The sequence below is a fragment of the Pelodiscus sinensis genome, chromosome 31 (assembly GCF_049634645.1).
Source record: "Pelodiscus sinensis isolate JC-2024 chromosome 31, ASM4963464v1, whole genome shotgun sequence".
NCBI lineage: Eukaryota > Metazoa > Chordata > Testudines > Trionychidae > Pelodiscus > Pelodiscus sinensis.
In genome coordinates this window covers 6,591,235-6,615,773 of record NC_134741.1, presented here as the reverse complement: position 1 = coordinate 6,615,773, position 24,539 = coordinate 6,591,235, and the positions used below count along the sequence as shown (strand labels likewise).

Sequence of the window (24,539 nt, the reverse complement as noted above, 5' to 3'; positions counted from 1 at the left end):
GCCCTTCCTGTGTATCTGGCTTCTTCAAAGGGGCTTAATCAGGAGCTAAAGTTGAAGAAGGGACAGTTAGAAGGTGAATTTCTGTCTCTGGCACTGTCCCACCTGACAAAGAATTTACATTCCTCTGCTTTCTGAGACAGTTGGCAAGGATGCTCCACAGTGGCTCTCTCTCTTTCACTCTCTGCAGAAGCTGTTCAGACCCCTCACTAGCCAATGCTGGTGTCAGGTGCAGCTCTGAGTGCTAAAATCCCAGGTGTACAAAGTCAGAATGAAGGGGATGCATTTTGCTCTAGAAGTGACAGCCAGAGGGAGGTGGCTGGAGCAGAGCAGGGTCTTTCTGGAGACAAAGCGGAGCCTGAGGATGAGAAGGCCCATGAGAGGCAGAGACTCCAGAGCGGGGGGGCTAGTTATTTGGTCTGGCAAACTGGCATGTCCCAGTCTGGCTGCTTTGATGTTCTATTTGGCTGTTCTTGTCCCCTCTGGGCAAGGGAGAATGGACCCCCCCCCATCCTGAAGTGGACATTAAATGGCCTGTGAAAGGCTAGTGTAGGTGAGCAAGCACTTTGACTGCTGTGGCCTGGGTTCAATTCCCAGTCAGGGAAGCCCCTGGCAACTTTTACCAAACAACTCCATAGTCAACTTTCATGGCCTTAGTCAACTTTCTTGCCACATGTTACAGCAGCTGTGACCCAAGAGGTTAACTCAGGCTCCTTTCCCACCTCTCCCTCACTGCTAAAAAAAAGGGTCTAATGGTGCCAGCAGCCTTTCAGAACATCCCCCAGCCCTTCCCTCCCCCTTGGCTGGGCACTGTCTGGACTCAGGCCTCCCCAGTGCCAGCCTAAGGGCTCTGGAGAGGACAGGGCAGCTCCAGAGGCAGAGTCCTTTTTTTCTGCAGTAGCTCAAACCCAGCCCCTTGGTTCCAACTAACTTTACTCCTCATTTTTTGCCCTCTGTGTCTCCCCCCCCAACACACACCCTTTCCCACTCCCCCTCCCCCCACTGGTAACACAATCAGGACTTTTCCCTGTTGAAAAAACAAACTCTCTGGTTTTTATGTGGGGAATGTAGAACTGGGGAGGGGCTAAGGAAAGACCCTGGGAGGGGGAGGAGGCTGGGAGGAAGGGCTAAGGCTGGCACCTTCCTCTGATGATTCCACTGCCTCATGTCAGGGGCCTCAGCGCTGAGGGGTGGCTCCAGGGGGAGAAGCTGGTTCAGGGGAACATGAGCTGCTGGGCCACTGAAGCAGGCCCCCAGCAGCAGCCTCTGTGCAGGGCACACACGCTCCAGGCCTCCCGGTCATATTGAGTCTCCCCGTGTGGCTTGGGCTCCACAGCCTGCCCCCCAGCTGGTGCCTTGAGGTAGCCACTGCAGCAGCAGGAATTTGGGCATCAGGTCCCCTGCTTTTGGAGACAGGAAGCCAGGCCAAGGCCCTTTTAGCCACTGGGGCTGTGCAGGCTGGAGCCTCCCCCTACCAGATCTCTGCCCTGCTTCCTGCAAAGCTCACATTTTTGCTTCTTTCTGCTTCCCTGTCCATAGCAGGCAGCTAAGGGAAGGGAAGTCACCAAACCAAACACCCCTGTGGCCAGCATGGGGCTTGAACCCATCACCTTGGCGTTATTAGCACCACGCTCTAACCAGCTGAGCTGGCCTACAAAAGCACAGTTCAAGAAAGGACTTCTCTGCAGCTGCCAATGGCTTTTCTCTGACAGGGCCACTAGCAACTCACTGTGACGTGTGCTGGCTAGTCCAGCTGGTTTGAGGGTTGGTCAAGGTGGCTGGCGGCCGGCAGACCCAGGGCAAAGAGGCAGCCGGAATCTCTTGCTGCCAGCACCTTGCCTCCCAGCTTCTTCCCTGCCAGCAGCAGCCACAGCCCCTTTTGGCCCCTGGGTCAGCCCGGGAATGGAGGCAGGAATGGGGCCTCAGATTGCAGGTTTCCCAGTCCTGAGCGCTGCCCATGACACCAACCACCCCTCAATCAACTAAGCCAAACTGGTGCCCAGTTCATGCCCACTGGGACCAGCTTTACTTGGTTTTTTCCACCCAGAGCCAGGTCACATTCTCCTGACTGAGTCTCAGTCCTGGCTGAAGCCTGGCTACAGAGAGAAGAGGCCAATGCAAACAGCCCCATGGCAGCGAGGGAGTCAGTAAGTGGGTGGGTGGGTGAGGCAGGAACCTGGGGGCAGAGCTGGGCTCTAACTCACTAGGGTGCGTCCCATAGCTCAGAATAAGCGATGCAATTGTGTAGCTTATTTCAAGTCAATTTTGAAATAGCGTATTTTGTAATTTGGCGCTGGCTGCACGGCACTTAGTTCCAAATAAATCACTATTCCGAAACATCCCTCCCTCCTCGTGCCATGAGCTTTGCAGGGATGTCAGAATAGCGAGCCCGTTATGGCTTGAAACAAGGGGCTTGCTCTTAAGATGCACCAGTGTGATATGAGCACCACGTCCTAAACCTTCAAGTTAGCCGGCCCACGGGTGTCAGTCTCACAAGTGGCCCTTTCACAAAGGAGCCTTGGGCAGCGGCAGCGATGTTGTGGGCTCTGGAACAAGGTAGGTGAGGAAGCAAAGGCTTTTGCAAGCAGAGGAATTAGTTCAAGTGGTAGAGCGCTCGCTTAGCATGTAAGAGGCAGTGGGATTGATACCCATGTTCTCCAACAGCAGCTCAGTTCTCGTCCTTTATTTTCACTGGGTTCAGTTGCCCCCTCCATCTTGCTACCTGCTCTCCCAAAAGAGACAGACCTGGCTCCCCTTTCTTTTCCCCCAGCAATTGCCATGCTGCAAAGCAGAGAGTGGAGATATCAAGATTCACAGTCTGTCAGGCTCTGTGGTGCAATGGAAAGCCTGTTGGACTTTTAAGCTGCAGTGGTTAGGGTGAGCCAAGTTTGACATTCAAAGGTTGTGGGTTTGAGTCACTTTAGCTGCTTTCTCATTTCCAGGGCACAGCTTTTACAGACCAGGCAATCCTTAGTCTGACACCGGGGTGGGCTTGAGTCCAGACAGTTCCCAGCTGACCCCAGTGAGGGTGGAGGAAAGGGCTGGTTCTTGGGGTTGGGCTTGGGGGTTGTTCTGAAAGGCTGCAGGTGCCGTTAAATCGTTTTGTCCCTCCCTGTCTCTACTAGTGCTGAGCAACACTCAGGCTATGTCTACACTGTACTGCTCTTCTGGAAAAATTCTACGCACATTTCGAGTCCAAATTTGTGCAGCTTTTTCTTCTGCTATTTTTGGAAGAGGCTTTTCCAACATTTGGCCTGTTACACTGGGCAAGTCACACAAGGGAGGCAGCAGGCAGAGCCGGCCCAATGCACCAGCCTCCCAGGGCAGGGGAGGCCAAGCCACAAGCCTCCAGCAGCTGCCTTGCCAGATTCATCTCCCTTCCCCAGGCTGGCACCAAGGGGCATTATCAGCTGATGTCACTCCCCTCTGTCATGTGGGAGTTGGGCTCATCCCAGGCAGCAGGCGCTGTGCTTACCAGGACACCCAGAGGAGTGGTAATAAGAGAAGAGACTATGTTTCTACCTGGCTTTTGCGCAAAGAGGAGCTGTGCAGACTGGGGCTCTTCCTGCCTCCTGCTTCCCGTGGTTCCAGCCTGACCTTGGCCTGTAGTGCCTGCTTGGCAAGTAATCCTTAGGTTGCTCTGCAATTGACAAAAAGTTTGTGGGTATGAGCTGTCAATCACATTTCTTGGCTGCACAGGCCTTGAGACCCCTCCGTGGCTGGAGGGAAACGGGGAATGGCTGCACCTTGCAATTCAAAGGTGTTGTCTGGGACCATAAATTGGAACAGTTTTAGAGACACTTTTCTTTTTTCAGAAGAGGCTTTTCTGACATTTGGCCCATCTACACGGGCGCAAATGTGGGGAAAACCTTCTCTTTGGGAAGAGCCTTATTCCTAATACAATGAGGAATACAGGGCTTCTGAAAGAACACAGCCACTTTTTTGGAAACTGATCTAAAAGAGTTGACCCATTCCATGAATGCAGCAGAGTTTTTCACAAATACAAAAGTTATCCTGAAAAAGCTCTATATTGGGGGGGAGGGTAGCCAAAAAGGGCACCATGGCTTAGCTGGCTAAAGAGCCTGCCTTGTAAGAAGGAAATCTGGGGTTCGAATCCCAGTGGTGCCTTGTTGTAGTAACCTATCCTCATGTTTTCCTGGGCACCATGGCTTAGCCTAACACATGGAAAGTTCCTGGTTCACAACTAGGCAGAAACACAGGGTCTTCTCTTCTTGTGACTCCCCTTGGCACCCTAAAGGAAGCTGGGATTTAAATATCCTGCACTTCATTTGCATATTCACAGACTGGTGCTATTTCAAATACAAAACGCTGTTGAGATACGCTTATTGCAGGAGAAAACCCTTCGTCAGAACTAACCCTTAAACCTCATTTCATAAGGAATAAGGGTGATTTTGAAAGAAGGGTTTTCTTTCCAAAGAGCTGTGTCTAGACAGCGCCTGTTAGTTCAAAAATAGCATATTTTGAAATAGCAGCCAGACACGATTATGCAAATCTCCACTTCATTTGCAGTGTCACTGACCTGAATTTGCATTGCTCTCTGGAAAGAGGAATGACGTGTAGACAAACCCTCACACAGGGGAGATGCAGAGATCAGAATTGCCCCACCTTTCTCAGCTTGTCTGGCTCCTTTGCCCCACTTCCTGCCTCCCTGCCTGAGCTGATCGAATGGCTGAAAGCTGCTGATGGGTAAGGGATAGGGGAAGAAGACCGGCAACAAGACCCTGGAAGCAAGAAGGACCTTCCATGGCCACCCAACATTCAATCTTGTGAGGCCATAATATGTGAAGGGGGAATTTTGACTGGCAGCCTCCTCTGAGCTGGAATTCCAGCTCCCACAGCGTTCACTGGAAAGAGGCAGCCCAGCAGGGACTGAAAACCACTGCTCCAGAAGAGGTTTGAATTCACAACCTCAGCATGTCTCCTATACACACTGCTTTATAAATACTGTGCACTGACCCATTGCGCCACTGGAGCAGAAGTCTGAGCATTTGCTCCAAAGTCCTTACATTGAGAATGCGAAGAAGCACAAAGTGGAATTGAGCCAGAGGGGCAAGAAGATCAATATTCAAGGTTTTACACAAACCAACAATTCCCCAGCAGGTCCCACTGAAATTTGAACTCAGCTTGTAGGATTCAAGCTCCTGACCCCTTCCCCTTACACTATGGGACCATCACACAGCTCTGTGTTTGAGGTTCTCAGCTGGTAACTGATACTTTTCTCTCCTTGCTTTTTCCATTCAGCTGTGTCACCTCTCCTGACCGTGTCCCATCTGTAGGTGGGCTCATGGGAATGAGCTGGCTCCCCCTCTCCGGCAGAGGAAGGAGAACAGTGGTTCTTGTGCAAAAAGCCTGCAGTATAGACATAGCCATGCAGTGTGAAAAACTTCAAAACAACAAGCCCCTCACCAGCAGGACCCACTGAAATTTGAACTTAGATTGCAGACTTCAAAGTCATGGGTGCGGCCCCTTATACCATGGGACCCATAGAGTGGACTGAGCATGGGGCACCTGGGATACTCAGCTCTCAGGGTGGCCTCTGGACTCCTGGCTTCCCTCCTGCTGCTTCATCCCTCTGGCTACAACTACACGGCACATTTAGTTTGGAATAAGCTGTTCTTGAATAGTGATTCCAAAATAGCTTATTTCGAACTAGCACGTCTACACTGCAGGGAAACCTCAGACTAGACCGAGGCAGCCTCCCCAGTGTAGATGAGCTACCTCGATTTAGAGCACCAGGAAAAATAACTCAGACTGGCCCTGGGGAGGGACTAGTTCAAACTAGCAGCAGTGGCGCAGCTACACAGGCCTTATTTTGAAATAGCTAATTTGGAACAGGCGTTATTCTTTGTAGAATGAGGTTTGCAGAAGTCGGAATAAGACGTCTGATACTTCAGAATTATTTCAAAATAACGGAATTGCTGTGTAGACTCTTGCATTGTTGTTGTGGAATAACGGCCATTGTTCCAAAAGAACTTTTGTGTGTGGACAGAACCTGCGCAGTCCAAGAAATGTGATTGGCAGCTCGTACCCACAATCTTTCTGTCAATTACATTGCTGAAGTCAACTGAAGACATGGACCCAAGGCAACCACTTTGGTTGCTTTCTGCTAAGGCCAGGCCGGAGGGAAAAGAACAGCTCCTTCGAGCAGGAGTTGAACCAGCAACCTAAGGATCACTTGCCAAACACACTCTACAGTCCTCCGCTCTGCCAGCTGAGCTATCAAAGGGTGCCTGAGTAGCTCTGGTTTGTTCAGGTTGTCCTTTCTACAAGTCTCAGGGCACATGCTCCCCCCACCCTCCAAGTGGATGACATTGCTGATGAGAGGCAGAGGAGCACAGGGGTTGTCACAGGTACTTCACATGAGTGAAACTGACCTAGATCCATCCATTTCACAGTAAAGGGAAGAAAGTCGGGTTCTTCTCGTGTCTTCTTTGTTCCAGAGTCTCTAGGGGTGCGGTAGGGGAAGGTCCACACAAAAAAAACCACTTGAATGAACCTTAATCTAGAAACACACAGAAACACCCCTCAGGGTTTCCTTACCTGTATTTAAATGTTGACAAAAATGTTGTTACTAACTCCTTGGCCAACTCCGATTGCTCTGGGGTTAAGAAATACTCTCCTGTTAATTCTGTGCACTCAGGAAGGGAGCAAATTGAAGAAGGCTGGGCCCCCCACCTGCGGACTCCAATCCAACCTCTGAGACGAAGGGGTTTACAATCCAGACAAGCAATGTTTATTGCACTTCTGTTTTCCTTCAACCCTGCCCAACCTCAAGGCAACTCCACAGTCCCAGCGGCTGGGGGAGATGTGCGTGTTAGAGCCTCTGTTCACTGAGCTGTAGCTTTCTGTGCCCAGGGAGCCAGACACCACAGCAATGGGAAAGCTGGAGGGAAATGGGGACTGGTCACTCTTTGAAAGTCAAAGGTGTCGTCTGGGGCCATAAATGAGAACAGTTTTAAAGAGGCTTTGGAGGTGGGCGCTGTGGCTTATGTGGGATCATAGAGTAGAACTGTTTTACAAGCCTGGTTGAGGAGGGCACCGTGGCTTAGTTGGCTGAAACACCTGTCTAATAAGCAAGAAATTCTGTGTTTTGGTCCCAGTGGTGTCTTGCTGTAGCTTTCATTTCCCATTTTCCTATCCCCTTCTGGGACACAGAAGAGGCCTCCCCTGGCCACCCATGGAACTGCTGGTTCAGGAAAAGGCTGATTGGGGAGGAGCGTTGGGAAGAAGGAAACCACAAGCCTGGAGCAGGTGCAGAGGCTGCTGCCACATGCCCTTGTGATTCCCTGGAAGTGTCAGCGCCCAGAGACCCTGAGGCTGTGTCTACAGTGGCACCAGGAAGAAGGAAAAAGAAGAAAAGAGAAGTAGAAGGAGGAGGAAAAGGGAAAATAAAACTGGGAAGAAGAACTTGCATCCAAAACCACCTCGGACCAGAGCTTCCAGGACAACTCTGCACAACCTTCAGCAGGGAAACAAGCTACTCAAGAATTGAGGCCTGTGACTCAGAGTAGAACATGCCTATCCCATCGTAAGAGACACCTGAAGAGCCTATTTTTCCTAGAGAGCTTTGAACCAGCACTTTACTGCATATTAAATGAACACAACAACCACTGCTCTACAAAGGCTTTTCTTGCTAGTACTTCAACTTGTGCAAATAGTCTGTTACTAACCCTTTGGCCAACTGATTGCTGTGGGGAAGGAATTCTCTCTTCTAATTCTGCGCTCTCAGGAAGAGACCAAACCAAAGGAGGCCAGGTCCCCACTTGGGGACTCCAACCCAAACCCTGAGAGCCAGGGGTTTACAAGCCAGATGATCAAAGTTTACTACACTTCTCTTTCCCCCCCAACTATGCCAAATCTCAAGGCCAGCTCTACAGTCCCAGCGACTGGGGGAGATGTGCATGTCAGAGCCTCTGCCCACTGAGCTGTAGTTTTCTGTGCCCAGGGAGCCAGACACCCCCAGGGCTGGAGGGAAATGGGGAATGGCTGCACTTTGGGAGTCAAAGGTGTTGTCTGGGACCATAGAGTAAAACAGTTTCACCAAACTGCCCGAGCAGGGCATCCTGCCTTAGCTGGCTAAAGCACCTGTCTAATAAACAGAAAATTCTGGATTCAAGTCCTAGTGGTGCCTTTTGGACACCTTTGCTCACATTTTCCTAAGTGCTTCTGGGACACAGAAGAGGCTTCCCCAGGCCACCCATGGAACTGCTGGTTCAGGAAAAGGCTGATTGGGGAGGCGTGTTAGAAAGAAGGAAACCACAAGTGAGAAGCACCTGATGCCCACATATCTTCACTCTCCATGGCTGCAGGAGCTGTAGAGGTTGCACACTCAGGCTCGCTAGGTGCTGACACCCCCAGGGAATCACAAGGGCGTGTGGTGCTGGCTCTCCTGTCCCAGCAATTGTAGTCAGAGCCCTGCCTTGCCAGTGCCAGTGCCAGGCACCTCTGCACCCGCTCCAGGCTTATGGTTTCTTTCTTTCCAATGTGCCTCCCCAATCAGCCTTTTCCTGAACCAGCAGTTTCATGGGTGGCCTGGGGAGGCCTCTTCTGTGTCCCAGAAGCACATAGAAAAATGTGAGTAAGGGCTCTGAAAGGCACCACTGGGACTTGAACCCCAGATCTCCTGTTTATGAGGCAGGTGCTTTAGCCAGCTAAGCCATGGTGCCCTCCTCCAAACAGCTTTTTAAAATGGCTCCTTATGTTTCCAGGCAACACTTTTGACTTTTGACTCCCAAAGTGCAGCCGTTCCCCACTTCCCTCCAGCCATCGAGCCCAGGCAATGTCATGCCCCCTGCGCCCAGAAAGCTACAGCTCAGTGGGCAGGGGGCTTTGGCTTCCTTGCCCATGGGATGCTGTTGCAGGAAGGGCTGCTCAGCAGGGCTGGGGTTCACCTGTTGAGTTAGGGAAGAGTATTTGGGTGCAGACTGGCTAACCTAGTGAGGAGGCTTTAAACTAGGTTTGATGGGGGCAGGTGCCCAAAGCCCGCAGGTAAGTGAACAACATGGACACCTGGGAGAGAGAGCAGGGGCTGTAACCGCAGATACAAAGGAGCGACACGGCATTGTACTTAAAAGAAGTACTCGGGATCTTTTTCAGAGGAATAAGGCAACACACCACATTTTTTGATCACACATAGAATAGTCAATACTTATCATATGCATATGATACATCACACTCATGCACTCTCATACATACACAAGCACACTCCATCTTGTTGTTACCAAAAGTTGCTCCTCCTAACTACATTGTCCAGGTGAGTTAGATGGGGGAGGGGTGGAGCCAGGCTTCTGCCGATCCTAATCCATGCTCCCATTTTGACAAGACAAAAACCCAGGGTCCCTCTGCAAGATGCCTCCTATTTATCCCTCTCATGCAGCCAATTAGTCATCAACTGGCCTTTCTTAATGCTGCTTCAAAGAGAGTTCTTCCAAGGGCAGGCTGCTTGACTCCCAAGGTGTCTGTATGTCCAGTCTTTTTAATGAGCTCACTTTGCAGGTATTGTCTTAGATCTGGCTCCCAGAGCTTCTCCACCCTGGCAACTGCTGCTGGAGGTGCTCACTTTTCATTCTCCATTCATGCCTCATTCATTTCAACAAGGCAATCAAGGAAAGAGGAGAGATCAAAAGACATTTTTTCTTACAAGGTCTATCTATATATCTTAATACAAAGTTATAGGAGAAATGTTACAGAGATTCTATGAGAACACCTAACAGCGATATATCTAAAAGGACAGGATCTTAATACAAAGTATAATATCACAAGGATTTCTCTACAATGGGACCACTGGGAAGCAAAAATCTAATCTGTGTCTTAGACGCTGGTATAGACACACAGGAATGATGGGTAATAGGCGGGAACAAGTTGGTATCACAGGGACTTGGTGGGATAATACACGACTGAAATTTTGGCACAGAAGGGTACAGCTTGCTCTGGAAGGACTGGCAGGAAAAAGGGAGGAGGAGTTTCCTTTGATATGAAACATGCGAACACTTGGCCGGAGGCCGGAGGCGGAGATGGACACAGGAGACAGACGTTGTCAATCCCTGGGTGAGGTTAAAGGGGTAAAACCCCAGGGTGATGTCACACTAGGTGTCTATTACAGACACCTCCCCAGGCAGAAGAGGTGCACGAGGCTTTTTAAACAATTAACAAAATCATCCAAAGTGCAGCTGGTTTCACACACACTCAGCCTCACCCACAGCTGGGAGGCAGTTTTCAGGGAGCTGAAAAGAAACAGAAGAGGGGAAACTGGAGCCTGGCAGAACCAAGTCTTGGGATTCTTCTGTGTCCAGATGTGCTAAGCAGCTGGCAGCCAAGCTCCCAAGTGCTGGTCTGTTCCTGCCCTCCACAGGCAGGTGAATCCCCTCCTCTGGGTGTTACAGGCTGGACTTTGCCTGCCTGATTTTAGCCAGGGACCTGCTCCCTGTGAGGCAAACCTGACACCTCCTGCCCTGCGGAAACCAGCCCCTTGCCTTATGGAAGAAGCCCCTGGAAGCACTTAGCCCCTGGCTGGCTCTGCCTGTGGAAAAGAGGAAGCAGCAAACATCTGTTACTGGAGAATGTGGGTATTGATCCCACTGCCTCTTGCATGCAAAGCAAGCGCTCTACCACTTGAGCTAATTCCCCTGCCTGTAAGGCACTTTTCCTGCCCCACCACCTTGTTCCAGAGCCCACAACGTCCCTTCTGATAAACCCTCATATAAAACTCAGCCAATCTCCAGCGAAGTTGCGGTTCCCTTGACAAGACTCTGCACAGCTCAGTTCCAATCAGCCGGTCTTCCCTAGAGCCCGGAACATCGACCGCGGCAGCGTCGCTCTTACGCCCAGTGTAGACACGGCCTGAGAGTGTCACAAACCAGCCCCGGGCACATTCCTGGCTAGGACCAGTCACAGTCTGGGCTCAGTGAGGGTCCATCCTGCCTGAGACGTGTGTGACACAAAAGTCTCCTGTTCCCTGCCCAGTTCCCAGCACTGGCTGCAGACCCAGCGATATTTGGTGCCTTGGCTGCTGTCCCTGCTGGCAGGGAGCTGTCCCGCACCTGCAGTTCATCCTCCTCCCGGAGAGGCAGCAGCTCTGTGAGGGAGAGAAGCCGGGGAATTTCCCTGCTGTGTATAAAACCATCACTGCCGGCCCGGGCTGGGCCAGTGCACTGGCATCCCTCATGTCTGGAGCATCCGCCAGGGAAAAACTGAAACCACATCAGGAGATAAGGGGTCAGGGTCCCTCCTGGCAGGAGCTATATGTAATGGGCTACCTCTACTTCTCCATAGCAGGAAATACTGGGTCAGGGGTCCCTCCACCCCTCCCCAGGAGGAGCTATGGCACCAGGGGACCCTCCACCCCCCAGCAGGTGCCAATGGGTGCCATGGGGGCTCACACACACACAGGGGCACACTCCCTCAATATCGGTGCCCAGGGCAAAACTTGCTCTGCTCCTGGAACAGGAACAGTAACTAGCAGTGAGGCCCCTCCCTGGCAGCACCGTGTCAGACGGTTTCTTCTCGGCCTGGTGCCTCCTGAATGCTGGGAGGAGCTGCCTGGTCCGAGGGGCTGCAGTTCCCTGGAGAGAGGGGCTGGCTACATCTACCCTGCAGACTTCTTGCTCAAGAACTGTTTTGTGCAAAAGGTCTTGCACAACAGTGTGTCCACACTCCCATGTGCTTTTGCACAAGAGAAGTGCTTTTCTGTAAGAGCGCCCATGGCAGTGTGGACGTTCTCCTGCGCAGGAAAGCTCTGATGGCCATTTTAGCCATAGGGCTTTCTTGAGCAAGAAACCCCTGTTGCCTGTCCACACTGCCTCTTTGTGGATGAGTTATTGGACAAGGGGCCTTATTTCTCGTGGGGAGAGGAATAACTCTTGCACAAGAAGCCCTGTTTTCTGGTGCTGTACTATAAATTTAAATGTGCAAGAACGTACCTGCACTGTAGACGCTCTGCAAGTTTTTACACAAGAGCACTTGCTCTTGGGCTAAAAGCCTGCAGTGTAGATGTAGCCCTGCAGTGTAGACACACCCTGAGAGAGACAAGGAAATGAAGTGGCCAGAGCCTCCCCCCGGCAGGCTGGTCCTCAACAGGACGGGCACGTCTACACAGCACCCTCACCTCGAAGTGAGCTGTGCAATGTGAGCGGCTGCCCGGGACCCCAGGGGAAGGTCTGTGGGGAGTTTCCAAGGCAACAACAACTACAAAGTTTCATAATCTACACTCATGTGACTGTGATTTATTCTTCCACTAGCAAGTGTGTCTGAAGGGATGAGAAATGCAGGGCCCAGGTGCAGGGAGCCGGGTCACATTCTCCTGCCTGAGTCTCAGTCCTGGCTGAAGCCTGGCTACAGAGAGAAGAGGCCAATGCAAACAGCCCCATGGCAGTGAGGGAGTCAGTACGTGGGTGGGTGGGGCAGGGAGCTGGGGGCAGAGCTGGGCTCTAACTCACTAGGGGTGCGTCCCGTAGCTCAGAATAAGCGATGCAATTGGGTAGCTTATTTCAAGTCAATTTTGAAATAGCTTATTTTGTAATTTGGCGCTGGCTACACAGCACTTAGTTGCAAATAAATGGCTGTTCTGAAACACCCCTTGAGGTTTGCAGGGACATCAGAATAGGGAACCCGTTATGGTTTGAAACAAGGGGCTTGCTCTTAAGACATGTCTGCGTGATATGAGCACCACATCCCCTAAACCTCCGAGCTAGCCGGCCCACGGGTCTCAGTATCACAAGTGGCCCTTTCACAAAGGAGCCTCAGTTCACCACAGAGCCCTTGTAGGGTCTAGTACAAGGTGGGTGGGGTAGGGGAGATGCTCATATGTAGGGGAGTTAGCTCAAATGGGAAACCCCTTGCTTTATATGCAAAAAGTAGTGGGATTGATGCCCATGTTCTCCAGCTGCAGCTTTGTCTTGGTTCCTAGTTTTCACTGTTGGGGGCTCAGTGGCCCCTCCCTCTTCCTACCTGTGCTCCCAAAAGAGACAGACCTGGCTCCCCTTTTTTTCCCCCAGCAATTGCCATGTTGCAAAGCAGAGAGTGGCGATATCAACAGCAACAGTCCATTTGGCTCTGTGGTGCAGTGGAAAGCACATTGGACTTCTAAGTTGCACTGGTTAATGTGAACCCAGCTAGACATTCAAAGGTTGTGGGTTCAAGTCCCACCAGAGTTGCCTTAGCTGCTTCCTCATTTCCAGGATGCTGCTTTTACAGACCAGGCAAACCTTAGGCTGACACTGGGGTGGGCTGGCATCCAGGCAATTCCCAGCATATCCCAGTAAGGGTGGAGGTAAGGGCTAGGACTTGGGGGTCTGGACGTGGGTTGTTCTGAGAGGCTGCAGGTGCTGATAGACCCTCCATGTCTCCTACCAGTGCTGTGCAACACGCAGGCTCGAAGCTTTGCTGGAAAAAAGCGCCAGTCTAGAGGCGGATCTTTTGGAAAATAAAACCTTTTCTGAAAGATACCTTAACCCTTATTTTAAGAGGAATAAGGCCCCAAAGGGACAGACCCAAGGCAGCCGCCTGGTCCTAAGGCCGGGCCTGCAGCCAGGGGGAGGGAGAAGAATCTCTCCTCTCAGCTGGAGTTGAATCAGCCACCTAAGGGCACTTGCCGAGCACCCGCTACAGGCCTCTGCTCTGCCAGCTGAGCTATGGAAGGTGCCTGGGGCAGGCTGCTTTGCCCAGATGGCCCTTGGATGAGTGTCAGGGCAAGAGCGCCCGAAGGGGCCGGCCTCCCAGGGGAGGGGCAGAGGAACCCAGCAGCACAGGGGTGTCACAGGCGCTTCACCCGCAGAAGGACCCTTGAGTGATCCAGGCAGAAACGCCGCGTCTCGCTCCCTGCAGCTCCCCTTGCTGCCCTGGCAGGCGCTGCCCCTTCTCCCACCGGCCTGGGCCTGGCCACCCTCCCCCGCCCGGCACCACAGAAAGCCCCTTGGCGTGAGCCTGGGCAAGCCAGAGGCCTCAGGCCTGTCCCCTCTGAGGGGCTTGTGCCTTGGCCTCCTCTGCCCTTGGTGCCGGCTCTCCCGGCTGCCCCTGAGCGCTGCTGGCCAAAGGAGGCAGCAAGGCAGGAGAGGGGGGAGGAGCAAGTCCCGCTGAGGCCGACAGCTCGGGCTCAAGCCTCCAGCCCCAGCACAAAACCTTCAGCCGGGCCCATGTGGCTCCCTCCTGCCCCCGCACACGCTCACAGGGGGAAACGTGCCCCATGTTCCATCCCCGCGCCAGGCCTGGGCGACGGGCTCAGCCCTCGAGCACCCCGGGGGCCTGTGAGGGACGGACTGAGAGCAGGGCCCCACTGACACCCCCCGTCCTACCCCACTGGTCCGCGTGAGGCGCTGGCACGGGACAGGCAGGAATGGCAGCCGGGAAGAAAGCAGCTTGGACTGACGGGCGAGTCTCACTTGCTGACCAGACTCCCGGGCCCTGGGCTCTGGGAACAGCCTGGGGGGGGAGGAGCGGGGAGGAGAGAGGGTGTGAAGAAATTCCAGGGGGGGCATGTGGGTTTTCACAAATCAAAAAGCAGGGGGGAGTGATGCCGAAAAGTTTTGGAACCACCGCAAGGGGATGACCCAGCAGGGACTCAAAGTGAGTGCTCCAGGTGAGGTTTGAACTCACAACCTCAGCATGTCTCCTACAAGTACTGCCTTATAAGTACTGTGCGCTGACCCATTGCGCCACTGGAGCAGATATTTGAAGGTCTTCTTCAAAGTCCTTAGATTGAAAAAGTCAAGACACACAAAGTGGAGTTGAAGTTTCTGCTGAGCCCTTGTTCTTTCTTTTCACAGGCAGAGCCAGGGGGCTCCGCACATCCAGAGACCCCTCCCTCTTCCTCCCTGCTCTCTGAAATAACCCACCCTAGTGGGGCACAAAGCTGCTGGAGGCCAGAGCACGAGAGATGAGTTGCACGTGGGTTAGTGCTCCCTTTGCATGTGAGAGGTAGCAGGATTCACTCCCATCTTCTCCCACCTGCTCAGTGGGGCTATGGGGTTGGCCCCTTTCCTGCTGCCCCAACTCTCATTCCCACAATGCACTTTGTGCAGGGACCGTTGGTCTTTGTTGCAAGGCGTGTGGCTGGGAGCCAGGATGTGACGGACCGGGCTGTGTCTGGGCACAGCTGAGGGCGTCCGCTCAGGGCGAATTGCTCGAATCCGGGGCTACTTACAGCCCCCAACTGGTGACCTTTCCACACAGGCCACAAACCAGTCCCACAGAGCGCTTCAGCAGCCTGCCTGAAGCCTCACGAGCAAAACCCCTCCGACACCCCAGCAATATCCGTGCCCCAGATGGCCCCGGGCCTATACACAGCTGGGGGGTCCTAGCACCCAATCCCACCTACCCCGAACAAGTTCTGTCCGGTTCCAAGAAACCAGCCACAGATCCCTGGTCAATTTACCCTCTGGACCTTACCCACAAATCACGCTGGGCCAATCCTTTAGAATCTATATCTAAAGGTTTATTGTTACAAGAAAGAAAAGCCTGAGAGTAAGGTTATTAAAGTACAGTACGTTACATGCACCGAATCTCCCAGTCCTCGATGCAGGCTCTAGCAGAGATGTTGCAGCTGCTGGTTTAAAAGTCCTTATTGCACATCCTACGATCAGGATGGGTCCACAGGTCTTCCGGGCTCTTCAATCCCTGCAGTGCTGCCTCTGGGATGAAGTGCTGAGCTGAGAACAAAAATGGCCTCGACCACATGGCCTCTTCTGGTCTCAGCCGGTCACCTGGTCCTCAGCCTCTCTCTGCTGGCAGCTCTTGGGTCTCCGCCCTCCTGCTTTAGGTGTGTCTTTGGGCCATCAAGGGCCATTGTTCCACAGGGCTCCACTACTCAGCCTGTCCATAGCAATGCTCAACCACATTCAGAGAAATATTCAGCTTCCACACAGATTACAGATTCCTACCTACACACATAGACATTATACACTCACATAAATAGCGTACATAAGATCAACAAACAATAATCTCCCATTCAATCCCCACATGGCTCCCCCCTATACCAATTTCTGGGGCCAACACCCCCACCTAGGGGTGCAGCAGCGATCTGGCTGCTTCCCTCCAATTCAGCAACGTGACACACAGTCACATGAGTGTAGATTATGAAACTTTGTAGTTGTTGTTGCCTTGGAAACTCCCCACAGACCTTCCCCTGGGGTCCCGGGCAGCCGCTCACGCTGCACAGCTCACTTCGAAGTGAGGGTGCTGTGTAGACGTGCCCGTCCTGTTGATTGCCAGCCTGCTGGGGGGAGGCTCTGGCCACTTCCTTTCCTTGTCTCTCTCAGGCTGTGTCTACACAGCAGGGCTACATCTACACTGCAGGCTTTTTGCACAAGAGCAACTGCTCTTGGGTAAAAACTTGCAGAGCGTCTACACTGCAGGGACGTTCTTGCGCAAGTAAATTTATAGTGCAGCATCAGACAACAGGGCTTCTTGCACAGAAGTTATTGCTCTCCCCACAAGGAATAAGCCCTCTTGTGCAAGAACTCGTCAACAAGGTGGCAGTGTGGATAGGCAACAAGGGTTTCTTGCTCAAGAAAGCCATGTATCTAAAATGGCCATCAGAGCTTTCCTGAGCAGGAGAGCGTCCACACTGCCATAGGCGCGCTTGCAGAAAAGCACTTCTCTTGTGCAACAGCACATGGCAGTGTGGACACACTGTTGCGCAAGACATTTTGCACAAAACAGATTTTGCGCAAGAAGCCTGCAGGGTAGATGTAGCCAGGGGCTGTTTGGGTTTGTTACCAGCACTGAGCTTTGTACAACAGCCCAGGGAACATTGTGAAAAGGGAAAACCTTCCAGCCCTGGGTGTCCTTGGCCAGTCAGCAAGTGGCACAAAGGTTCCCTGAAGTGCTGACTTCAGGTGATTTGAAACAAAGCCCAGCAGCTCAGATGAGGTGGCTGAGTGGTTAAGGTGATGGACTGCTAATCCATTGTGCTCTGCAGGCATGGGTTCGAATCCCATCCTCATCGGGTGTTTGCAGCCCTTCCTCTTGCCTCTCTCAGAGGTTTAGTGGCAGCCCTGCCTGCCCCACCCCCCTCCCACTACAGCCAGGGGAAATCTCCTCAGGGGGAAACCTCACAAAGGAGATTCCAGGCAGCCAGGCCATGGGGGTCTCTGAGATGCCCCAGCCCTGCAGCCTGTCCCACCTGCTGTTGCCATGGTCCCTCTGTGAGGTCACTGCCTCCCAGCCAATGAGCTGAGGTGCTGCACAAGGCCCTTGTGATGTCACTGCTGCCTTGCAGGCTCATGTCCTGCCCCTGGCCAGCCCCTTGGCATGTGTGAGCTGCTCTCCCTGCTCCTGTCACTCGGGGCTGGTTCTGGGGCTCACACAGGGAACATCAGAGGCTGCTCAGGGGGCCACATTGCTAGGAATAAGGGATCTTTTGGACAAGGTTTTATTTTCCAAAAGATCCCATCTAGACTGGTGCTTTTTCCTGGCAAAGCCCCGAGCCAGAAAAAAAGCAGCAGCCATGTTCATGCTTCATTTGCAATTGCGCTGTGTCTAATCTGCATCCCTTTTCCGCAAAAGGCCCTTCAGCAGCAGCACACGGCTGCCATCCAGCAGGCCCTTCCGGGGGCTTGTGCATCTGAGAGGCCATGAGGGAGAGTTCCAGACAAGGACACCTGTGAGACTCTCCCCTGGGTGCCCCCACAAGGGCCTTCTGTATTTCCCCTCTGTGCCTCCCCCACCACCACCGCACACACACCCTTCCCCTACCCGCCCTTCCCACTTTCTGCTCCCACCTCCCCTGCTGAAGACACGTGAGGAGACACGTGAGAAGTGGTTTGTTTTTTTGTGGACCTGCCCCGACTGCAGCCCTAGAGACTCCGGAACAAAGAAGACACATGAGAAGAACCCAACTTTCTTCCTTTTGCTGTGACATGGATGGATCTAGCTCAGGTTTCACTCAAGGGGTCCGTCTGCATGTGAAGTACCTATGACAGCCCCTGTGCTTCTCTGCCCCCCCATCAGCAATGCCACCTACTTGGGGGAGCACGTGCCCCGAGACTTGTAGAAATGACAACCTAGACAAGCCAGCATCAATCAGGCACCCTTCGATAGCTCAGCTGGCAGAGCGGAGGACTGTAGTGTGTGTTTGACAAGTGATCCTTAGGTCTCTGGCTCGAAGGAGCGATTGTTTTCCCTCCGGCCTGGCCTTAGCAGAAGGTAACCAAGGTGGTTGCCTTGGGTCCGTGTCTTCAGAGCCCTCCGCTGCAATTGACAGAAAGATTGTGGGGAGGAGCTGCCAATCTCATTTCTTGGGCTGCGCAGGTTATATCCACAAACACAAAAGTTCTTTCGGAACAATGGCCGTTATTCCAAAATAACAATGCAAGAGTCTACACAGCAATTCCGTTATTTTGAAATAATTCTGAAGTAACAGACGGTTTATTCCGACTTCTGCAAACCTCATTCTACGAAGAATAACACGTAATCCAAATTAGCTATTTCAAAATAATGTGTCTGTAGCTGCGCCACTGCTGCTAATTTGAACTAGCCCCTCCCCAGGGCCATTCTAAGTTATTCTTCCTGGGGCTCTAAATTGAGATAGCTCGTCTACACTGGGGAGCCTGCCTCAGACTATTCTGAGGTTTCCCTGCAGTGTAGACGTGCTAGTTCGAAATAAGCTATTTTGGAATCACTATTCCAGACCAGCTTATTCCAAAATAAATGTGCCATGTAGTCGTAGCCAGAGGGATGAAGCAGCAGGAGGAAAGCCCGGAGTCCAGAGGCCAGTCTGAAAGCTCAGTATTCCATATGGCTACACACAGTCACCTGTCTTGGTCCCATGGTGTAAGGGGCAGGACTTTGAATCTTGCAATCTGAGTTCAAATCTTAGTAGGACCTCCTGGGTTGGGGCTTATTGTTGTGAGGTTTTTCACACTGCCTGGCTATGCTGCAGGCTTCTGCACAAGAATGGCAGTTCTTGTGCAAAAACTAGCACAGTGTCTACCCTGCATGTGCATTCATGTGCAAGAAAAACAGTAAACCATTGGAAAAGAGGGCTTCTTGTGCAAGAGTTAGTCCTCTCCCCATAACGAATAAGCCCTCTTGCACAAGAAGGCAGTGTGCACAGGCAAGAGGGATTTCTTGCACCAGAAACCCCTAAGGCTAAAATAGCCATTAGAGCTTTCTTGCACAAGAGAGCATCTATGCTGCTGTAGATGCTCCTTAGGAGGAGATAAACCACCTCATAGAGCTGGAAGGGACTTTGAGAGGTCGGATAGTCCAGCCCCCTACCCTCATAGCAAGCACAAGAACCCTCCCTGACAGATTTGCCCCAGATCTCTAAATGGCCCCTTCAAGGATTGAATTCAGAATCCTGGGTTTAGCAAGTTAATACTCAAACCACTCAGCTCTCCCTCCCTGTTGTGCCAAAACACATGGATGTGTGGATGTGCTCTTGCACAAGAACTCTTGCACAAAACAGTTCTTGGGCAAGAAGCCTGCAGTGTAGATGGAGCCTAAAGTTTTTCATATTTTTTGTTTTAAAAATATTTCAAAAAGTTGTTCAATGTGCCCCAAGCCTGGAATTGTGTTGCAGCCACCTCCCTCGCTACGGTCGCTGGCTCCATGTGCACTGGCCTTCTGTCTGGGTGCTGGCAGGGGAGTGAGAGGTGGCAGGTACTGATGGGTAACAGGTGCCAAGGTGCATACAGGGAAGCCAGCGCCTGCATCTGACCTCACTGTGCACACCTCAGCTTTTAACAAACACTCTCCTCCTGTCTGCGCCTAACACCAGTGTCAGTGTCTGCTCCGGAGGGGTCCTGTCTGGGGGAAAATGGCAATTCCAGGGGACCCTCACAGCTAACATGGTAAAGAGGAAGACAAAGAGACTCCACTAGGAATCATCACAAGTATCACCCCAGATGGGACTTGAACCCACAATCCCTGGCTTCGGAAGCCAATGCCTTGTCCATTAGGCCACTGGGGCACATGAGTGATGATACAGAAACCGAAATTCCCTTTCTTTCTGGCTGGCCAGGGATACCCAGGGCGGAAAAATTTTGGCTTTTCACAATGTTCCCTGGGCTGTTGTACAAAGCTCAGTGCTGGTAACAAACCCAAACACCCCCTGGCTACATCTGCCCTGCAGTCTTCTTGCGCAAGAACTGTTAGGTGCAACAGCGCATCCACACTGCCATGTGCTCTTGCACAAGAACGTCCATGGCAGTGTGAACGTTCTCTTGTGCAAGAAACCCCTGTTGCCCATTCATACTGCCTTCTTGTGCAAGAGCTCTTGGACAAGACGGTTTATTCCTCATGGGGAGAGGAATAACTCTTGCGCAAGAAGCCCTCCTTTCCTACATTTTGCCATAAATTTACTTGCGCAAGAATGCGCGTGCATTATAGATGCTCCTCAAGTTTTGTGTAAGAAGCCTGCAGTGTAGACGTAGCCCCTGGGTGCCCAGAGAGGGGCTGGCTAGTCACAGTCTGGCTCAGAGCGCTCTCTGGAATGGGAAGATGTCCATGGAGCAGGCGTATGACAGCAGCACACGGCTCTGGTGGGCTGGGGAGGGAGGCCCAGCATCCAGAGGAGCGTTTCCAAGAGAAGCTTTTACTGACAGTGTCTGTCTCTGGTCTGATTTTACCATGTTGTGAGACACTGGAACCCGCAGCAGCATGGACGGAGTGGCTGGAGGGAGTGGCTGGCGGGCGGCTGGTAGGAGCAGTAGCAAGTAGCCAACAGAGTGGGTGAGATGCCTCCTATCTCCACCCCCCCAAGAGTGGGAGGTGAGCTCTGAAAACCACCTGTGAGCTCTTATCTGCCCTGAGCAAGGGCAGCAACTGTGAGTGGGGTATGGAGAAAGTTTGGGCATGTGAATGGGACACTTACATGGCTGGACTTGCATTGCTGGCAAAGGACACTGCTCAATCCTCTTGAGCGGGGACTTACTTGTGGGATGGTTCTGAACCCTGCTTGTGTCCAGGCCTGACATAACCTGCCCCACAGAATTCACACAGCAAATGGGGCTCTCAGAGCACAGGGGGAGTTTGGGGGCTCGTTGCTGGGCCATGGGGTGAAGCATCAAACCAGCCCCCTCCTGTGGGGCCTGTGAGTGTTGCTGAATCTGGGCCTCTGCACCTAGGCATTGGCAAACAAAAGGTCTGGGGGCCACACAGAGACCCCGCTGGGCTGAGCAGAAAGTGGCTGGGATTTCACTTCGTTTGTGCCTGTGGGCTTGTCTGTTTTCAGCCTGGAAACCTCCTGGCTCCTCAGGCCACTGGTCTGGATGGAGCGTTACAGATGTCGGAATAATGGAATTGCTGTGTAGACGCTCCCATTGTTATTGCAGTGTAAGGGCTGTTATTCCCAAGGAACGCTGCAGTGTCGATGCAGCGTAGGAGAAATGCTGAGCAAGTGCTCCTGCAATGTCTGGGGAGACAGGGAAATGAGGTCACTTCTCTAGCTATCAAGAAGAAGTCATGTCAGGAGTTGGATTTGAACCCACATTTCCATTCAGACACCAGAACACCCAACTGAGGGAAAAGCAGGACCTTGAGTCTGGCACCTTAGACCACTTGGCCATCCTGACACTTGCGTTAGTGTTTTCAAGTGCAGTTTTCGTACATGTTTGAGTTGCTCGGGGAGACCGAGGGGGCCCCTCTCTTTCCCCACCTAACAGCCGCTCTGCAACACAGCTGGGTTTATCTCCACTCACCCTCACTCACCCTTGTGGGGTGTTTTGCAGGGAGCTGACAAGAAGCGGAAGAGGGGAAACCGCTGGCCGGCAGAACTGAGGCTTGGGATTCTCCTGTGCCAGGGAGTCTGTGTCAGTGCCTGGGGATCTTGAGCAGGCGGCTCCTGGGCTTGTTGGCTCCACTCCAGGGGTGTCTCCTCTGCAGGGCGATGCTTGTTCCCGGGGCTAACGCTTATCCCTGGGACACACTTTGTGCAGGGACCATTGCTGGTCTTTGTGCCACATTATGTGTCTGGGACGTGGGAGTGAGGAACCTGCCCAAAACAGACAAGTATCCACACACCACCCCCCGGTTCTGCGTCCCCGGCATCCGGCCCTCCTCCGTCATCCCCACACGCTACCCTGAGCCTCCCAGCCTGCACCCCCACACGTAGCTTTCTTACAGATGCTGTTTTACCGCAACCCTCTCACGCCAGCCTCGGCCCCCCCCAACTCTTTGGAGACAGGCCGCTCTCTATTGCTGTGCGCACTCTTCAATAAAGAGCTTGTGACTGGACTTTGCTGGTGTTGCCTGTCTCTTTGCGGTCAGTCAACAAACTGAGCCATCTGGGCTAGAGTCCCTGACAGAGGCAACGATTCCCCACTGGCTAGGGCAGAGTCTCCCTCTCACACAGTCATGGAGCCTTCTCCCCCTGCTCCTGCCTCCCTCCCCTTCTCTAAGCTCTCAGGGTATGTCGACATTACAGAGTTTTCCCGTCTTCTGCAAGAAAATGGAAAGAACAGAGGGGTTTCTCTGGCATTGGTGATCCTCATTCTACAAGGAAGAAGCCTTTTTGCGGAAGAGCTCTTTTGGAAAAACGCATGTGAGGTTGGAGAAGAAAGTTCTTCCGGAAGAAGAGGAAAGGGGGAAAAGCCCAGGTGCCCTGGTGGCCATTCCGTCCATAGCAATCCCAGCTTACATGCGAGAGAGCGTCCATTCAGTCTGGACTCTCTCTTTCGGAAAAGCAGATCACTTTTTTAATGCACTTTTGCAGTGTGGACGCTCTCTTCTAGAAGTTTTTTTTTGAAGATCCCTTCCGAAAAAAGCTTCTTCCGAAAGAAGCCTGCAGTCCAGACATAGCCTCTGGGTACATCTGCAAAGCACGCTTATTTCAAACACCGCTATTTTTGGACTGATCTGGTTCCAAGCAACCAACAGGGTGTGTGTGTTCAGTAAATCTACATGTGACTAGCTCCATCTAGCAGCCACATGGGCCTTTAGCCAAGGCAGCAGTGACTCTGAGGAAGGGCTGGGGGCTAATCAGATGAACATGAGTGTCTAAGGCCACGCAGAAATGGATGAGGGGACGTCACAGACACTAGCACATCAAGAGGTAGAGAGGCCCCTGCTGCACTTCCAGACATGCAACAGTCTGGATAGAATCAGGGATTTTCAGCTGTTTAATCTAAGACACTTGCCACTAAGCTGCTGCCAACAGGCCAGGGGAGGAAGGCCAGGACAAGACCCTTTTAGCCACTGGCTCTGTGCAGGCTGGAGCCTCCTCCTACCAGATCTCTGGGCCTACTTCCTACAAAGCCTCCAACAGCTGCCTGGCCTGACTCATCTGGCTTCCCCAGGCTGGCGCCCAGGGGCATTCTCAGATGATGTCACCCCCTCTGTCAGGTGGGAGTTGGGCTCATCCCAGGCACAGGTCTGGCAGAAGGAGCTGCGCTGACCTGGGCACCACGGGGAGGTGCAATATCTACTGTTTCTACCTGGCTTTGAACCAGGGACATTTTGTGTGTTAGACAAATGTGATAACCACGACACCACAGAAACACCTGCAAAGAACTTAAATTCTGCTGGACTTAAACTTGGACAAATATTCTGCTACTAACTCTTGGCCAATGCTTTGGGGAAAAGGCCGAGCAAGAGCAGGGAATAAGACACCCGCCCTCCATCCCGCTACTTCTCTAGACCTTTGCTCCCAACACTGGGAAGGTGGCAGTGGCTTGGTGACTCAGGAGGGGAGACCCACGTCACATCCCCAGCATTGCCCCCCTGCAGGGATGGACCTTTGGGGACAGGCCCAGACTCCCAGACCTCTCTCCCAGCTACTGTCACACTCCAGAGCAGAGCAGCCCCCAGGAGTAGGGCTGAGCCATGCAGTGGTGGCAAGGCGAGGGGCAGGAGCTGAGAGTTTACCTGAGACCTCAGAAACCCAGCACAAGGCACCATCCCAGGCCTCTCTCTGACAGGAGCAGAAGGGGAGGGTGTCTCAGGACTTGGGTAGCTTGTTGCCCTGGTTAGGGGTGTGGCCAAAACACAGGCCTCGTTGTGAGCAGGATTTGAATGTGCACGGGGAAACCCTAGTGGATTTCTAGTCCAACGCCTTAACCACTTGGCCATCACAACTCTGCAAAAGTTTTCTCCTCTACATAAATGTGGAGAAAAATTCTGTTACTAACTCCTTGGCCAGCTCAGATTGCTGCAGGGCAAAGGAATTCTCACTCCTTAATTCTGTGCCCCCAGGAAGGGACCAGCTCCACAGTCCCAGCGACTTGGGGAGATGTGCATATCAGAGCCTCTGCCCATGGGGCTGTAGCCTTCTGTGCCCAGGGAGCCAGACACTGCCAAGGTGGGAAAGCTGGAGGGAAATGGGGAATGGTCGGGAGTCAAAGGTGCTGTCTAGGACCATAGAGTTTTACAGGCCACTGGTGAGGAGGGGACCATGGCTTAGCGAACCCGTTATGGTTTGAAACAAGGGGCTTGCTCTTAAGATGCATCATTGCGATATGAGCACCACGTCCTAAACCTCCGAGCTAGCCGGCCCACAGGTGTCAGTCTCACAAGTGGCCCTTTCAGAAAGGAGCCTTGGGCAGCTGCAGGGACATTGTGGGCTCTGGAAAGAAAAGTGCAGAGGCAGG

At 52.7% G+C, this 24,539-nt stretch overlaps 7 non-coding genes across 7 annotated transcripts; 2 read left to right on the top strand and 5 right to left on the bottom strand.

Moving 5' to 3' along the window:
- Positions 1–6,154: 6,154 nt before the first annotated feature.
- Positions 6,155–6,244, bottom strand: TRNAY-GUA (transfer RNA tyrosine (anticodon GUA)). The gene is given in 2 exon segments: positions 6,155–6,190; positions 6,208–6,244. It is a non-coding gene; the product is annotated as a tRNA-Tyr (tRNA).
- A 4,327-nt stretch (positions 6,245–10,571) lies between these two features.
- On the bottom strand, positions 10,572–10,644 carry TRNAA-UGC (transfer RNA alanine (anticodon UGC)). Its single transcript has one exon. It is a non-coding gene; the product is annotated as a tRNA-Ala (tRNA).
- A 2,420-nt stretch (positions 10,645–13,064) lies between these two features.
- Positions 13,065–13,169, top strand: TRNAR-UCU (transfer RNA arginine (anticodon UCU)). Its single transcript has 2 exons — positions 13,065–13,101; positions 13,134–13,169. It is a non-coding gene; the product is annotated as a tRNA-Arg (tRNA).
- A 1,413-nt stretch (positions 13,170–14,582) lies between these two features.
- TRNAI-UAU (transfer RNA isoleucine (anticodon UAU)) lies at positions 14,583–14,676 on the bottom strand. Its single transcript has 2 exons — positions 14,639–14,676; positions 14,583–14,618 (listed from the first exon to the last, which is right to left on the bottom strand). It is a non-coding gene; the product is annotated as a tRNA-Ile (tRNA).
- A 2,199-nt stretch (positions 14,677–16,875) lies between these two features.
- TRNAS-GCU (transfer RNA serine (anticodon GCU)) lies at positions 16,876–16,957 on the top strand. Its single transcript has one exon. It is a non-coding gene; the product is annotated as a tRNA-Ser (tRNA).
- A 2,894-nt stretch (positions 16,958–19,851) lies between these two features.
- Positions 19,852–19,924, bottom strand: TRNAR-CCG (transfer RNA arginine (anticodon CCG)). Its single transcript has one exon. It is a non-coding gene; the product is annotated as a tRNA-Arg (tRNA).
- Positions 19,925–23,378: 3,454 nt separating this feature from the next.
- Positions 23,379–23,451, bottom strand: TRNAV-AAC (transfer RNA valine (anticodon AAC)). Its single transcript has one exon. It is a non-coding gene; the product is annotated as a tRNA-Val (tRNA).
- Between the last annotated feature and the right edge of the window lie 1,088 nt (positions 23,452–24,539).